General features: G+C 35.8%; 1 pseudogene; it reads left to right on the forward strand.

The window, feature by feature from the left end:
* LOC135652830 (protein ABC transporter 1, mitochondrial-like) overlaps positions 1–16,190 on the forward strand; it is a 46,340-nt pseudogene extending 30,150 nt beyond the window's left edge.
* Positions 16,191–16,423: the final 233 nt, after the last annotated feature.

A 16,423-nucleotide genomic window follows, 5' to 3' on the forward strand; every position in this document is an offset into this window, starting at 1 on the left:
ATCTATCCATCTTAACGGTATTAGGGCATTAGGCTTGATTCTGGGCATTAGGCTTCCTTTTTATTTTAATGGTATTAGGTATGATTCACCTCCTTGCCTTATATCGCTACTTCACGCTCTTCGACTTATGCAAAAGGGCTTTTGTTGCTATCTTTCATTTGTAATGGAGTATTTAGATCAAGAAACTAATTTAAATGAAACTATCGTGTTAATAGAGTTCCCTATTGTATTCTTGGATGACTTGTTCGGATTAACTCCAAATGGAGTTGGTGAATTTGCTAATGATTTCGTCCCCGGGGACAACCCCCAATATCTAAGACTCCATATAGAGTGGCACCACTCAAGTTTGTGGAATTGAAGAAGCAACTACAAGAACTATTGGATAAGAGTTTCATTCGGTCTAATGTCTCATCATGGGGTGCTACGATGTTGTTAGTTAAGAAAAAGGATGAACCATTGAGGTCTTGTATCGATTATAGATAGTTGAATCCGGTGCACATTAAGAATAAGTATCCTCTGCCCAAAGTTTATGATTTATTCGATCGATTGTATGGTGCACAAGTCTTTTCGAAGATTGATACGAGGTTTGGTTACTATCAATTGAAGACTAAGAAAGAGGATGCCTCAGATATAGCTTTTAGAACTTGATGTGGTCGGTGCGAATTCTTAATAATGCCATTCGGCTTGACAAATGCCCATGCTGCTTTTATGTATCTAATGGATAGGATATTTCAGCCACTCCTGGATCACTGTATAATTGCATTCGTTGATGATATATTACTGTATGCGAGGGGTAAACGGGTGCATAAAGAACACTTGAGAAATGTATTGTCAATACTAAGAGAAAAAAAGTTGTACAAAAAGTCCATCAATTGTGAATTTTTTGTTGAACGAAGTTGTCTTCTTAGGCCTTGTGATTTCAACGAAATGCATCTCTATTGATCCAAAGAAAGTTGAAGTGGTAGTTAAATGCGAAATATCAATGACAAGGATAAAACACAGAAGTTTCTTGGACGTGGCAGGTTATTACACGAGATTTGCGGAGGGATTCTATCGGATTGCTAGTCCTCTCGTCCACCTAACCCAAAGGAATGTGACATTTGAATTGATTGAAGATTTTGAGCGAAATTTTCAAGAGTTACAAAGAAGATTGTCTAGTGTCCCTATTATCTTTATTTCAAATGGTGGTGAGGGATTTGTAGTTTATACAGATGTTTCGAGAAAGGAACCTTGATTGTAATTTGATGAAAGATGGGAAAGTGATTGTTTATACATCTAGGCAACTGAATAGTTATGAATAAAATTATACCACTCATGATTTGAAATTCGTTGCAATTACTTTTGCTATAAAGATTTAGAGATATTATTTACATGGGCGAACATTTAAAATTTTTACTGACCACAAGAGTATAAAGTATATTTTTACCTAGAAAGAGTCAAATATGATATCGCGGAGATATATAGAAATTTTGAAGGATTATGATTGTCCCATTAGTTCTCGCCTAGGTAAAGCCAATGTTGTCGTTTATACAGGTTGTAGGAAATGTACCAGTTTTTTGGCTAATCTAATGGTGAAGCAACGGAGGTCATTGGAAAAAAATTATGACCTGCACATTTTGAGGATAGTGCGAGACTCGATGATTTTGATAGCCTCTATCCAGGTTCTATCTGATCTCATTCGATAAATTAAAGAATGACAATTACAAGATTCACGTTTATTCTACTTTTGCAATGAAGTAGAAAATTGATTATCATCAGATTTTTTAGTTTTCGAGGATATCCTATTGAGATTTTGGGATAGATTACAATCTATATTTATTTGACCCTGGTTACAATCTATATTTGGTTTATAATATTTTTCTTATCACTTAGGCGCTCAACCTAGGCCAATGAATTATATGCTATATGCAACTACGATTGTTGGAGATTCTTTGACAACAAACTTGATCTATCCATCTTAACGGTATTAGGGCATTAGGCTTGATTCTGGGCATTAGGCTTCCTTTTTATTTTAATGGTATTAGGTATGATTCACCTCCTTGCCTTATATCGCTACTTCACGCTCTTCGACTTATGCAAAAGGGCTTTTGTTGCTATCTTTCATTTGTAATGGAGTATTTAGATCAAGAAACTAATTTAAATGAAACTATCGTGTTAATAGAGTTCCCTATTGTATTCTTGGATGACTTGTTCGGATTAACTCCAAATGGAGTTGGTGAATTTGCTAATGATTTCGTCCCCGGGGACAACCCCCAATATCTAAGACTCCATATAGAGTGGCACCACTCAAGTTTGTGGAATTGAAGAAGCAACTACAAGAACTATTGGATAAGAGTTTCATTCGGTCTAATGTCTCATCATGGGGTGCTACGATGTTGTTAGTTAAGAAAAAGGATGAACCATTGAGGTCTTGTATCGATTATAGATAGTTGAATCCGGTGCACATTAAGAATAAGTATCCTCTGCCCAAAGTTTATGATTTATTCGATCGATTGTATGGTGCACAAGTCTTTTCGAAGATTGATACGAGGTTTGGTTACTATCAATTGAAGACTAAGAAAGAGGATGCCTCAGATATAGCTTTTAGAACTTGATGTGGTCGGTGCGAATTCTTAATAATGCCATTCGGCTTGACAAATGCCCATGCTGCTTTTATGTATCTAATGGATAGGATATTTCAGCCACTCCTGGATCACTGTATAATTGCATTCGTTGATGATATATTACTGTATGCGAGGGGTAAACGGGTGCATAAAGAACACTTGAGAAATGTATTGTCAATACTAAGAGAAAAAAAGTTGTACAAAAAGTCCATCAATTGTGAATTTTTTGTTGAACGAAGTTGTCTTCTTAGGCCTTGTGATTTCAACGAAATGCATCTCTATTGATCCAAAGAAAGTTGAAGTGGTAGTTAAATGCGAAATATCAATGACAAGGATAAAACACAGAAGTTTCTTGGACGTGGCAGGTTATTACACGAGATTTGCGGAGGGATTCTATCGGATTGCTAGTCCTCTCGTCCACCTAACCCAAAGGAATGTGACATTTGAATTGATTGAAGATTTTGAGCGAAATTTTCAAGAGTTACAAAGAAGATTGTCTAGTGTCCCTATTATCTTTATTTCAAATGGTGGTGAGGGATTTGTAGTTTATACAGATGTTTCGAGAAAGGAACCTTGATTGTAATTTGATGAAAGATGGGAAAGTGATTGTTTATACATCTAGGCAACTGAATAGTTATGAATAAAATTATACCACTCATGATTTGAAATTCGTTGCAATTACTTTTGCTATAAAGATTTAGAGATATTATTTACATGGGCGAACATTTAAAATTTTTACTGACCACAAGAGTATAAAGTATATTTTTACCTAGAAAGAGTCAAATATGATATCGCGGAGATATATAGAAATTTTGAAGGATTATGATTGTCCCATTAGTTCTCGCCTAGGTAAAGCCAATGTTGTCGTTTATACAGGTTGTAGGAAATGTACCAGTTTTTTGGCTAATCTAATGGTGAAGCAACGGAGGTCATTGGAAAAAAATTATGACCTGCACATTTTGAGGATAGTGCGAGACTCGATGATTTTGATAGCCTCTATCCAGGTTCTATCTGATCTCATTCGATAAATTAAAGAATGACAATTACAAGATTCACGTTTATTCTACTTTTGCAATGAAGTAGAAAATTGATTATCATCAGATTTTTGAGTTTTCGAGGATATCCTATTGAGATTTTGGGATAGATTACAATCTATATTTATTTGACCCTGGTTACAATCTATATTTGGTTTATAATATTTTTCTTATCACTTAGGCGCTCAACCTAGGCCAATGAATTATATGCTATATGCAACTACGATTGTTGGAGATTCTTTGACAACAAACTTGATCTATCCATCTTAACGGTATTAGGGCATTAGGCTTGATTCTGGGCATTAGGCTTCCTTTTTATTTTAATGGTATTAGGTATGATTCACCTCCTTGCCTTATATCGCTACTTCACGCTCTTCGACTTATGCAAAAGGGCTTTTGTTGCTATCTTTCATTTGTAATGGAGTATTTAGATCAAGAAACTAATTTAAATGAAACTATCGTGTTAATAGAGTTCCCTATTGTATTCTTGGATGACTTGTTCGGATTAACTCCAAATGGAGTTGGTGAATTTGCTAATGATTTCGTCCCCGGGGACAACCCCCAATATCTAAGACTCCATATAGAGTGGCACCACTCAAGTTTGTGGAATTGAAGAAGCAACTACAAGAACTATTGGATAAGAGTTTCATTCGGTCTAATGTCTCATCATGGGGTGCTACGATGTTGTTAGTTAAGAAAAAGGATGAACCATTGAGGTCTTGTATCGATTATAGATAGTTGAATCCGGTGCACATTAAGAATAAGTATCCTCTGCCCAAAGTTTATGATTTATTCGATCGATTGTATGGTGCACAAGTCTTTTCGAAGATTGATACGAGGTTTGGTTACTATCAATTGAAGACTAAGAAAGAGGATGCCTCAGATATAGCTTTTAGAACTTGATGTGGTCGGTGCGAATTCTTAATAATGCCATTCGGCTTGACAAATGCCCATGCTGCTTTTATGTATCTAATGGATAGGATATTTCAGCCACTCCTGGATCACTGTATAATTGCATTCGTTGATGATATATTACTGTATGCGAGGGGTAAACGGGTGCATAAAGAACACTTGAGAAATGTATTGTCAATACTAAGAGAAAAAAAGTTGTACAAAAAGTCCATCAATTGTGAATTTTTTGTTGAACGAAGTTGTCTTCTTAGGCCTTGTGATTTCAACGAAATGCATCTCTATTGATCCAAAGAAAGTTGAAGTGGTAGTTAAATGCGAAATATCAATGACAAGGATAAAACACAGAAGTTTCTTGGACGTGGCAGGTTATTACACGAGATTTGCGGAGGGATTCTATCGGATTGCTAGTCCTCTCGTCCACCTAACCCAAAGGAATGTGACATTTGAATTGATTGAAGATTTTGAGCGAAATTTTCAAGAGTTACAAAGAAGATTGTCTAGTGTCCCTATTATCTTTATTTCAAATGGTGGTGAGGGATTTGTAGTTTATACAGATGTTTCGAGAAAGGAACCTTGATTGTAATTTGATGAAAGATGGGAAAGTGATTGTTTATACATCTAGGCAACTGAATAGTTATGAATAAAATTATACCACTCATGATTTGAAATTCGTTGCAATTACTTTTGCTATAAAGATTTAGAGATATTATTTACATGGGCGAACATTTAAAATTTTTACTGACCACAAGAGTATAAAGTATATTTTTACCTAGAAAGAGTCAAATATGATATCGCGGAGATATATAGAAATTTTGAAGGATTATGATTGTCCCATTAGTTCTCGCCTAGGTAAAGCCAATGTTGTCGTTTATACAGGTTGTAGGAAATGTACCAGTTTTTTGGCTAATCTAATGGTGAAGCAACGGAGGTCATTGGAAAAAAATTATGACCTGCACATTTTGAGGATAGTGCGAGACTCGATGATTTTGATAGCCTCTATCCAGGTTCTATCTGATCTCATTCGATAAATTAAAGAATGACAATTACAAGATTCACGTTTATTCTACTTTTGCAATGAAGTAGAAAATTGATTATCATCAGATTTTTGAGTTTTCGAGGATATCCTATTGAGATTTTGGGATAGATTACAATCTATATTTATTTGACCCTGGTTACAATCTATATTTGGTTTATAATATTTTTCTTATCACTTAGGCGCTCAACCTAGGCCAATGAATTATATGCTATATGCAACTACGATTGTTGGAGATTCTTTGACAACAAACTTGATCTATCCATCTTAACGGTATTAGGGCATTAGGCTTGATTCTGGGCATTAGGCTTCCTTTTTATTTTAATGGTATTAGGTATGATTCACCTCCTTGCCTTATATCGCTACTTCACGCTCTTCGACTTATGCAAAAGGGCTTTTGTTGCTATCTTTCATTTGTAATGGAGTATTTAGATCAAGAAACTAATTTAAATGAAACTATCGTGTTAATAGAGTTCCCTATTGTATTCTTGGATGACTTGTTCGGATTAACTCCAAATGGAGTTGGTGAATTTGCTAATGATTTCGTCCCCGGGGACAACCCCCAATATCTAAGACTCCATATAGAGTGGCACCACTCAAGTTTGTGGAATTGAAGAAGCAACTACAAGAACTATTGGATAAGAGTTTCATTCGGTCTAATGTCTCATCATGGGGTGCTACGATGTTGTTAGTTAAGAAAAAGGATGAACCATTGAGGTCTTGTATCGATTATAGATAGTTGAATCCGGTGCACATTAAGAATAAGTATCCTCTGCCCAAAGTTTATGATTTATTCGATCGATTGTATGGTGCACAAGTCTTTTCGAAGATTGATACGAGGTTTGGTTACTATCAATTGAAGACTAAGAAAGAGGATGCCTCAGATATAGCTTTTAGAACTTGATGTGGTCGGTGCGAATTCTTAATAATGCCATTCGGCTTGACAAATGCCCATGCTGCTTTTATGTATCTAATGGATAGGATATTTCAGCCACTCCTGGATCACTGTATAATTGCATTCGTTGATGATATATTACTGTATGCGAGGGGTAAACGGGTGCATAAAGAACACTTGAGAAATGTATTGTCAATACTAAGAGAAAAAAAGTTGTACAAAAAGTCCATCAATTGTGAATTTTTTGTTGAACGAAGTTGTCTTCTTAGGCCTTGTGATTTCAACGAAATGCATCTCTATTGATCCAAAGAAAGTTGAAGTGGTAGTTAAATGCGAAATATCAATGACAAGGATAAAACACAGAAGTTTCTTGGACGTGGCAGGTTATTACACGAGATTTGCGGAGGGATTCTATCGGATTGCTAGTCCTCTCGTCCACCTAACCCAAAGGAATGTGACATTTGAATTGATTGAAGATTTTGAGCGAAATTTTCAAGAGTTACAAAGAAGATTGTCTAGTGTCCCTATTATCTTTATTTCAAATGGTGGTGAGGGATTTGTAGTTTATACAGATGTTTCGAGAAAGGAACCTTGATTGTAATTTGATGAAAGATGGGAAAGTGATTGTTTATACATCTAGGCAACTGAATAGTTATGAATAAAATTATACCACTCATGATTTGAAATTCGTTGCAATTACTTTTGCTATAAAGATTTAGAGATATTATTTACATGGGCGAACATTTAAAATTTTTACTGACCACAAGAGTATAAAGTATATTTTTACCTAGAAAGAGTCAAATATGATATCGCGGAGATATATAGAAATTTTGAAGGATTATGATTGTCCCATTAGTTCTCGCCTAGGTAAAGCCAATGTTGTCGTTTATACAGGTTGTAGGAAATGTACCAGTTTTTTGGCTAATCTAATGGTGAAGCAACGGAGGTCATTGGAAAAAAATTATGACCTGCACATTTTGAGGATAGTGCGAGACTCGATGATTTTGATAGCCTCTATCCAGGTTCTATCTGATCTCATTCGATAAATTAAAGAATGACAATTACAAGATTCACGTTTATTCTACTTTTGCAATGAAGTAGAAAATTGATTATCATCAGATTTTTGAGTTTTCGAGGATATCCTATTGAGATTTTGGGATAGATTACAATCTATATTTATTTGACCCTGGTTACAATCTATATTTGGTTTATAATATTTTTCTTATCACTTAGGCGCTCAACCTAGGCCAATGAATTATATGCTATATGCAACTACGATTGTTGGAGATTCTTTGACAACAAACTTGATCTATCCATCTTAACGGTATTAGGGCATTAGGCTTGATTCTGGGCATTAGGCTTCCTTTTTATTTTAATGGTATTAGGTATGATTCACCTCCTTGCCTTATATCGCTACTTCACGCTCTTCGACTTATGCAAAAGGGCTTTTGTTGCTATCTTTCATTTGTAATGGAGTATTTAGATCAAGAAACTAATTTAAATGAAACTATCGTGTTAATAGAGTTCCCTATTGTATTCTTGGATGACTTGTTCGGATTAACTCCAAATGGAGTTGGTGAATTTGCTAATGATTTCGTCCCCGGGGACAACCCCCAATATCTAAGACTCCATATAGAGTGGCACCACTCAAGTTTGTGGAATTGAAGAAGCAACTACAAGAACTATTGGATAAGAGTTTCATTCGGTCTAATGTCTCATCATGGGGTGCTACGATGTTGTTAGTTAAGAAAAAGGATGAACCATTGAGGTCTTGTATCGATTATAGATAGTTGAATCCGGTGCACATTAAGAATAAGTATCCTCTGCCCAAAGTTTATGATTTATTCGATCGATTGTATGGTGCACAAGTCTTTTCGAAGATTGATACGAGGTTTGGTTACTATCAATTGAAGACTAAGAAAGAGGATGCCTCAGATATAGCTTTTAGAACTTGATGTGGTCGGTGCGAATTCTTAATAATGCCATTCGGCTTGACAAATGCCCATGCTGCTTTTATGTATCTAATGGATAGGATATTTCAGCCACTCCTGGATCACTGTATAATTGCATTCGTTGATGATATATTACTGTATGCGAGGGGTAAACGGGTGCATAAAGAACACTTGAGAAATGTATTGTCAATACTAAGAGAAAAAAAGTTGTACAAAAAGTCCATCAATTGTGAATTTTTTGTTGAACGAAGTTGTCTTCTTAGGCCTTGTGATTTCAACGAAATGCATCTCTATTGATCCAAAGAAAGTTGAAGTGGTAGTTAAATGCGAAATATCAATGACAAGGATAAAACACAGAAGTTTCTTGGACGTGGCAGGTTATTACACGAGATTTGCGGAGGGATTCTATCGGATTGCTAGTCCTCTCGTCCACCTAACCCAAAGGAATGTGACATTTGAATTGATTGAAGATTTTGAGCGAAATTTTCAAGAGTTACAAAGAAGATTGTCTAGTGTCCCTATTATCTTTATTTCAAATGGTGGTGAGGGATTTGTAGTTTATACAGATGTTTCGAGAAAGGAACCTTGATTGTAATTTGATGAAAGATGGGAAAGTGATTGTTTATACATCTAGGCAACTGAATAGTTATGAATAAAATTATACCACTCATGATTTGAAATTCGTTGCAATTACTTTTGCTATAAAGATTTAGAGATATTATTTACATGGGCGAACATTTAAAATTTTTACTGACCACAAGAGTATAAAGTATATTTTTACCTAGAAAGAGTCAAATATGATATCGCGGAGATATATAGAAATTTTGAAGGATTATGATTGTCCCATTAGTTCTCGCCTAGGTAAAGCCAATGTTGTCGTTTATACAGGTTGTAGGAAATGTACCAGTTTTTTGGCTAATCTAATGGTGAAGCAACGGAGGTCATTGGAAAAAAATTATGACCTGCACATTTTGAGGATAGTGCGAGACTCGATGATTTTGATAGCCTCTATCCAGGTTCTATCTGATCTCATTCGATAAATTAAAGAATGACAATTACAAGATTCACGTTTATTCTACTTTTGCAATGAAGTAGAAAATTGATTATCATCAGATTTTTGAGTTTTCGAGGATATCCTATTGAGATTTTGGGATAGATTACAATCTATATTTATTTGACCCTGGTTACAATCTATATTTGGTTTATAATATTTTTCTTATCACTTAGGCGCTCAACCTAGGCCAATGAATTATATGCTATATGCAACTACGATTGTTGGAGATTCTTTGACAACAAACTTGATCTATCCATCTTAACGGTATTAGGGCATTAGGCTTGATTCTGGGCATTAGGCTTCCTTTTTATTTTAATGGTATTAGGTATGATTCACCTCCTTGCCTTATATCGCTACTTCACGCTCTTCGACTTATGCAAAAGGGCTTTTGTTGCTATCTTTCATTTGTAATGGAGTATTTAGATCAAGAAACTAATTTAAATGAAACTATCGTGTTAATAGAGTTCCCTATTGTATTCTTGGATGACTTGTTCGGATTAACTCCAAATGGAGTTGGTGAATTTGCTAATGATTTCGTCCCCGGGGACAACCCCCAATATCTAAGACTCCATATAGAGTGGCACCACTCAAGTTTGTGGAATTGAAGAAGCAACTACAAGAACTATTAGATAAGAGTTTCATTCGGTCTTTTTCTTGCCCTTCTTGATCTCTCCTTCCCTCTTGTCTTCGATTTTGATCTTTCTTCCCTAATTGAGCGATTTTGATCAGATGATGGAAAACAACGAAAACCCTAGCTCAAGTTGTCATCAAATCAAAGGCCAACGCACTTCACAGAAACAATACAAAAAATTTCAAGCGCGATAAAGGTATCAGAAAACTAGCTAGGGTTTAGAAGAAGGAAACTTACCTCAACGGGCAAGGAAGACCAGATGCGGATACCGCCGTGCCGAGGGTTCCGCCGTGCCGAGGATTGCGCGATAAAGGCATAATCTTCAAAGCGAGCGAGCGAGCGCAAGGGTTCCGCCGTGCCGAGGCTTCCTGAGACACAGAGTTCTGACTCGGTCAGCACGATCTTTTATATCATAGGAATTGAGCCGTGAGGTCGGCATCTGATGGTTGGAGTACTGATCTGAGCGGAGTGTGCACGGATTCGTCAGGCCACACAATTAATCGAGCCGTGCTTGGGTTTGAGCTCGGCGATTGTGAACTGAATGTGAATTTGTGAAAACATTCGGGTTCGATGAGGCTCCTCGGCTTGGTTCAACCGGATCGATTACTTGGTTGATTCGGATGAGCCTATGGGATGCATAAATATGAAGAATCATTGAAGAGCATTGCAGCTCCAATAAGATAAACAAAACTGGACATATAATTCAATATCACGATTAACAAAATAATAATAATAATAATAATTAGTAATAAATATTGATTGATTCGAATGAACCTAAAAGATTTGCACGGATTCACATCTACATTTCAGAATGTGGTTTTGATCATTGCTGGGCTCTTTTGGATACTATCTAGCTTTTCTAGTAAAAGTATGTTTGTGCGGACGGTTGCTTTCTTAGATGACCTTTTCTCACAAATACATACTGACTTTGTAGAGTACTAAGAATCCATTTTATGTGATTGTATCTTCATAACCCATTACCTGTCTGATTCCACATCATTGCTGTATCATCATCACTATGGTCTCAGAGTTGTTTTCCTCAAATTAAAATGACCAAAACTGCGGTGCCTAGGAAAGGACAAAAGACATCCGTGAAATCCAAGCCGAGGTTTTTAATTTTTATATTACTATCGGTGCGAGGTCTAAAACCAAAGGAAGTAGAAAAACGAAAAAGCAACAAGGATATAAGGTTTGACTTTCTTTTTTTTCTTCCTTTTTCACATTCCATGAAGTACTTTAAGAATATCCATCTTTCTTCAAGAGCTTATTACCCAGCACTTACAAGCAACCCACTAAGGTTAACAGCAAGCACATGGTTTTGTAGCTGGGTTTAACACAGCTGCAAAAAAACTAACATTTCTCAAGGTTATAATAAATAATACAACATCGCAAATTTCCAACTTATACAAGAGCTCATATATAATTGATTCACATGCACCTCGATTCATAAAGCACTTCGAACCACGTTGTCTTTTGGCTTAAGTTAATCTATAAAAGAAGATTACATTTGGAGAACATTATCATGGAAAGCATAGACAACTGACGTTGGCCTATACAGGGTTCCTCTACTTACAACATCGGAGGTAAATCTTACAAAACTTGTCCATCTAACCAGAAAACCCATTTGTAGCACAAGCTGATCTGACAGTTGTTATGTTTCATGTATGCAGTTAGCATTTTGTTTGAAGACAATAGGCAGCAGGCCCCGTGAAAAATAGAACTGCCTTAGAGAAAGGGAACGATGAATTATGGAGATTGTCGTTCAGCTGTACTAAGTATCAACATGACTAATAATTGTGCCCTACTGATGTTGAGGCATTCTAATTCACCACCTGATATGCTGCATAAATATCAATATCAATGCCCATTCATGGCGCTTTCCTGAAAATCTTTCCTCTGCTCTGGTCGATTGTCCTCCAACGGTCAACCTCCTAGACATTTTTTTGCTTCATGATGCTTTACATAAAGTCATGAACATCTTTGACATAAATTACAAGCCTAATTTCCATATGTTTTCCTTGATGTATTATAGTCTATAAAACACTCGTGTGTGTGGGAATTATTGGTTTCTCGGATTATTAGTTCCGTCTGTATGTTTATAAACATACGTATATAAACATATTTTTATATACATATGTATATGAAAATACATATATCGAGCGGTACACCAGGGCATACTGTTCTGTACGCCATACCGTACCATACCGAGCAAAGCTTGGTACATCGATATGGTACAAAATTAAAAACCTTGGACAGGACATTGTTGTGAAATTATTATTCAACGTGCTTGACTGCTGTGGTTGCAATAATTCTGACTCATATTCCTTGTCTATGTTTAGGTAATGCCTCCATTATGGTGCAGGTTTGAAAGAATGTGGTTTGGACATCCTGGTATTTTGGAAGGGACACTGACCAAGCAACCTTTTGTATGCCCTATGGACCACTTGTTTGAGGTAATTAGATTTGTTAGATTAGTATGTAGATTATGCACTCTCTTGCTAGTTCTCTAACACATTATCCATGGATGGGCATTTTCCTTCATTATCTGTTCGTGCCATTCACTTGCTAACTTGGATCATAAAATTATGGGTTCTATTTGCTCTTTTCCATTGAGTTCAAAAATCCAAAGGATCAGCAAAATGGTAGGTTGCTTGGGATGAACCTTATCATTGTACGAAAGCTCGTCCTCAAATAGTACATATACCAGGACTTTAACCATGAGAAAAAGTTTTAGCATGAGTTGTGTGCTTACAAATAGATCAAAGTCAAATTTCTTGCATCTTCGATTTTAAGATGATTGTTTATGTGGTCTGAATTATTTGATCTTGTTGCTCTTGGCTTACTTGAATTATTTATACCTGCACGTTCTCCATTATCCTGCATTGATGTGGTTATTAAAATACTCAGAACAATGTGGGATCTTCCTGCTCATTCATGATGTATGGAATCAGATTTTCCCTGCTGATGAATCACTAGGGTTTTGGGTAATAGACTAATTTCCTTTTGGCTAGTTTTTGATGTTTATGGCTATATGCTTTTAGCCTTTAATACTGTAAACTTAATTTCCATAGTGTTCCGTTTTGCCACTTGCCATGCGCAATTTTATATAGGAATTCCAATGATCTTAAACAAGGTTTTCAATTTTGGGTATTGGGCCCATGGTAGTCTATGAACAGATTGGTACAAGTCTGGTCTGTTCCAATGTATCGACACACGGAATGCCATTCTATTGGGAGAGGTGTGGAAGGAGGGGGAGGAGGAAGGAAGTGGTAGGGAGCAAGGTTTTTTGTACTGTGGCATATTACCCGATATGGGCGGTACATACCGATCCAATAGAGGACCGATATAGATGGTACATAGTACATACCGGTCTATTAGTATATCCCATTATACCATGTGTCGGTATGTTGGTGCATACTGTATCGATGGCCAGTCAATACTTCGGTACGAACCGATAAGATGAACCACACTAGGGAGAATAAGAAGGAAGAAGGAATAGGAAGTCAAAGAAAGAGGAAGTCCATAGAAGAGGAGGAGACATCAAAGATGAGGTAGGCAGTAGGGCAGTTGAACGACAGACAATAGAGACACTTGCGAGTTGTGAGCCATTACGCATCAGGCAATGGTGTTTAAAGAAAAAACAGTCACTTTGGGTGTTTGGCAGCCCGGTTCAAGCACAGACTGGTCAATACTATCTGGAATTTACAGTAAAAGATTAAGTACACATGTCATGGTAAATAACGGTCAGTTTGGACCGATCCATAGTAAATTAAATTTCCTGTTGTAAATAAAGATGATACAAGAGGAATGGAGAATTTAACTCTCAACAGATGAAGTAGGATGGGCAGATGAAGAGATGAGGTGGGATGGAAGATATGTAATATCGAAGTGCTCTAAGAGCCAAGGAACTAAAAGTTACACACCTGCCTTGCGTCATTATCCACTTGGTACAGTAGTATGATCTGAAGTGTTGGTACATCTGATAAAGTACTAAACATTTTGTAAAATTAAGCAGTTGGCCTGATATGGTACACTTTGTAATGATATGCTGTGATATTTAGATCCATGCAGAAAATTGATTGACCAATCACCGAAATAAGTTTAAACAATTCCCTATTCTGAAAAATCAGAGAACTTTTTTTCAATAAATGAATGGGTGTTCTTATCCGTTAATTGATTGAACAAACTTTAGTTTGGTCTTAGAGAGAACAAGAATCGTCCTATCTTCACTATTCAGTGAATCACTCAAGCAAGTTTAAATTTTATACTCAAATTTTTAGAAATTAAGTCTCTATCAGACGATCAAACATGGTTCTTTCGTTGGTTGTCAAATTTCTTACTTTTGGGATTTGAAACAATATGCATTCATGATACCAAATATGACCTTGATAACATTACATGAGAAGCTCAAGTATGTTTGACAATCATCAACAAGTACTATAGACGAGCTTTAGTCACCTTAATTCAAGTTTTCTATAAGTGGACATTGAAATGGGTTCTCGTAGAGTAGGAGGATGGTGTTGAGAGAGAAAAGATAAATAATAATTAATTAAGGTCAGAATATGATAGTAGTAATATTGTTTAATGTGGCTTGTTTTAGTTTAAATATAACTTAGATTAGAGAGGGGCAAGTTGGAATAAGGGTGAGTTTGGTTACAAAAGTAAGATTGCTCCTGTGACATAGAAGACCAGGTTCAAGTTATAAGAAAATACCTCTTTATTTCTAGGGATCAGCTTGCATACATTAACTCTTTTCAAACCCTGCATTAGTGGAAGCCTTGTGCACAGGTTTTGTTGGAATACTAGAAAGCAAGTAGAGGCGCAAGAGTAGATTTGATTGGAAGTAAGGGCATATTGTTCTTCAATTAAAATTTTAACATACACTCGTCTTGAAATTGCATCTTCTTTTACTTTCTTATTTGTTCTATACTCTGGGCCTGTTGAGAGTTGAATCATGATGAGCTTTCCTATTACACAGGGGTAGAGGTAGTTGTTCTACTAAATGCCATGCTCCATAATTCCAGTAATTATAAATTATTTTCTTGATGTTATTCCAAAACAAAACTGATCCTTAGCATTGAAATTTAAATATTAATATGCATTATAGTCTCCTTAGCTTCGTTTGACTTAAACGGATAACCAAGTTCTTGGAAATTGTAATTATTGAAAAAATATTTTGCTTTGCTACAATTAACTTCTAAGAAAACATATGTTGACTAAATCTCTTTCAATTGCTATAATTTTGCAGGTAGGTCTCCTGTTCCATGAGGAAAATTTCTTATAAGATGTCATGTACAATGATTTTGCAGTTTGTCATATCAGTTTTTACTCTCCGATTCAAATTAAGCTGATTGCACATGCTCAACTTATTGATTGTGTACTGTATTTTCCCGAAACATTTCATCCATTCTCCTTCAACCAATTGATTTTGATACCAATTTCTGTTCGTCCTTTGATCATAGAGTGTAGTTTTATCTTCTTTAGATTCGATAAAATAGGTATTCTCTAATCTCTATGCTTTATCCATTTTTACGTTGTTTTTGTTCTTCAATTTCTTCTTTTCATTTAGTAACAATGTAACAAAGAATACACTGCTTGATATACCAGTACCATAATGGTCAGATCAAATGTTGAAAACTTGTATTGGACCAGTATTTAAAATCTTGATACCGAGCATAGCAACAAAGAGGAGATCCATTAGCAATCCCATCTATAATGGTTGGGAATAAATTTTTTTAGTCTTTGTTGTCAGTATTAATTAGTTATTTTAAAAGGACAGTCTTTTGTGAATGGAAGTATATGCTTGATTATATTTACAGCATCTCACTACTTGTTTTTTTCTTCTTCCACTGCATGTAAACTGTTTTTTGCATGTTATAATTGTTAAGCCTGCTGCCACAATTTCGATCATCTGATTAGAGTTGATTCACCGTTGCAGATTCATACCATGCTCCATGGCCTTTCTGAAGAAGAGTTGGACCACAAATTCATTTCAGGGAGTACTCATTCCTGCAGAATCCATCAGTGCCCAAACATGAAAAATATTATTGTATCAATATGCAATACTTAGCAGCTTGTACAGTTTTTCAGTGGCTCATACATATATTTCAATCCCAATAACCTTTTTTTATTATGGATTCAGATGAAGGAATCATTACTTAATGTTCAACTTTGTGATGCACATTCCAAAGGATGCAATATATCCGATGGAACAACTAGCCGTGATTTCATCCAATTTCCCAGAAATAGCACTGAGCAGATGGTACATACATCTAATGATTAAATTTTGATTCTGTAATGGTTTAAGAT

This window comes from Musa acuminata, chromosome BXJ3-11, assembly GCF_036884655.1.
Source record: "Musa acuminata AAA Group cultivar baxijiao chromosome BXJ3-11, Cavendish_Baxijiao_AAA, whole genome shotgun sequence".
In the NCBI taxonomy this organism is placed as follows: Eukaryota; Viridiplantae; Streptophyta; class Magnoliopsida; order Zingiberales; family Musaceae; genus Musa; species Musa acuminata.